Here is a 2459-nt window from a genome sequence, read left to right as displayed (position 1 = left end):
GACTCACCACCTCGGCCAAATGGAGACAGCACATCAGCAGGGCCAGTGCGCCAGCAGCACATCTTTTTCGACCGTAAAGGAGAGAGGAGGCCGACTCACCACCTCGGCCAAATGGAGACAGCACATCAGCAGGGCCAGTGCGCCAGCAGCACATCTTTTTCGACCGTAAAGGAGAGAGGAGGCCGACTCACCCCCTCGGCCAAATGGAGACACAACAGCAGCAGGGCCAGTGGAGCAGCATGCATCTTGTTCAGCGGTAAGGGAGACAGGGAGATGTGATGGTGGTCCCCGGGGCCCCCTGGAGGTGGGGGAGATCAGCAACTAGCTAGCGAGGAGAGCGCGTACAGCCGACGTGGCATAAGTGTTTCTGCGCAGTGTACCAGGGGCTTGTGGAAAAGCTGTCGTACCATATGCACGGGAAGTACATAGCAAAGTGCTGCTGAGCAGAGTACCAGGGGCATGTAGAAACATTGTCGTACCATATGCACGAGGAGTGTGTGTGTGTGGCAAAGTGTTTCTGAGCAGAGTACCAGGGGCACGGAGAAAAGTTGTCGTACCATATGCACGAGGAAGTACATAGCAAAGTGCTGCTGAGCAGAGTACCAGGGGCACGGAGAAAAGTTGTCGTACCATATGCACGAGGAGTGTGTGTGTGTGGCAAAGTGTTTCTGAGCAGAGTACCAGGGGCACGGAGAAAAGTTGTCGTACCATATGCACGAGGAAGTACATAGCAAAGTGCTGCTGAGCAGAGTACCAGGGGCACGGAGAAAAGTTGTCGTACCATATGCACGAGGAGTGTGTGTGTGTGGCAAAGTGTTTCTGAGCAGAGTACCAGGGGCACGGAGAAAAGTTGTCGTACCATATGCACGAGGAAGTACATAGCAAAGTGCTGCTGAGCAGAGTACCAGGGGCTTGTAGAAACATTGTCGTACCATATGCACGAGGAGTGTGTGTGTGTGGCAAAGTGTTTCTGAGCAGAGTACCAGGGGCACGGAGAAAAGTTGTCGTACCATATGCACGAGGAAGTACATAGCAAAGTGCTGCTGAGCAGAGTACCAGGGGCACGGAGAAAAGCTGTCGTACCATATGCACGAGGAGTGTGTGTGTGTGGCAAAGTGTTTCTGAGCAGAGTACCAGGGGCATGTAGAAACATTGTCGTACCATATGCACGAGGAGTGTGTGTGTGGCAAAGTGTTTCTGAGCAGTGTACCAGGGGCATGTAGAAACATTGTCGTACCATATGCACGAGGAGTGTGTGTGTGGCAAAGTGTTTCTGAGCAGTGTACCAGGGGCACGGAGAAAAGTTGTCGTACCATATGCACGAGGAGTGTGTGTGTGGCAAAGTGCTGCTGAGCAGAGTACCAGGGGCACGGAGAAAAGTTGTCGTACCATATGCACGAGGAAGTACATAGCAAAGTGCTGCTGAGCAGAGTACCAGGGGCACGGAGAAAAGCTGTCGTACCATATGCACGAGGAAGTACATAGCAAAGTGCTGCTGAGCAGAGTACCAGGGGCACGGAGAAAAGCTGTCGTACCATATGCACGAGGAAGTACATAGCAAAGTGCTGCTGAGCAGAGTACCAGGGGCACGGAGAAAAGCTGTCGTACCATATGCACGAGGCCTGTCCAGCAGCACATCTTTTTCGACCGTAAAGGAGAGAGGAGGCCGACTCACCACCTCGGCCAAATGGAGACAGCACATCAGCAGGGCCAGTGCGCCAGCAGCACATCTTTTTCGACCGTAAAGGAGAGAGGAGGCCGACTCACCACCTCGGCCAAATGGAGACAGCACATCAGCAGGGCCAGTGCGCCAGCAGCACATCTTTTTCGACCGTAAAGGAGAGAGGAGGCCGACTCACCCCCTCGGCCAAATGGAGACACAACAGCAGCAGGGCCAGTGGAGCAGCATGCATCTTGTTCAGCGGTAAGGGAGACAGGGAGATGTGATGGTGGTCCCCGGGGCCCCCTGGAGGTGGGGGAGATCAGCAACTAGCTAGCGAGGAGAGCGCGTACAGCCGACGTGGCATAAGTGTTTCTGCGCAGTGTACCAGGGGCTTGTGGAAAAGCTGTCGTACCATATGCACGGGAAGTACATAGCAAAGTGCTGCTGAGCAGAGTACCAGGGGCATGTAGAAACATTGTCGTACCATATGCACGAGGAGTGTGTGTGTGTGGCAAAGTGTTTCTGAGCAGAGTACCAGGGGCACGGAGAAAAGTTGTCGTACCATATGCACGAGGAAGTACATAGCAAAGTGCTGCTGAGCAGAGTACCAGGGGCACGGAGAAAAGTTGTCGTACCATATGCACGAGGAGTGTGTGTGTGTGGCAAAGTGTTTCTGAGCAGAGTACCAGGGGCACGGAGAAAAGTTGTCGTACCATATGCACGAGGAAGTACATAGCAAAGTGCTGCTGAGCAGAGTACCAGGGGCACGGAGAAAAGTTGTCGTACCATATGCACG

This window comes from Pelmatolapia mariae, unplaced genomic scaffold (assembly GCF_036321145.2).
Source record: "Pelmatolapia mariae isolate MD_Pm_ZW unplaced genomic scaffold, Pm_UMD_F_2 NODE_ptg000275l+_length_57385_cov_1, whole genome shotgun sequence".
In the NCBI taxonomy this organism is placed as follows: Eukaryota; Metazoa; Chordata; class Actinopteri; order Cichliformes; family Cichlidae; genus Pelmatolapia; species Pelmatolapia mariae.
Note: the sequence above shows the minus strand (reverse complement) of the source record.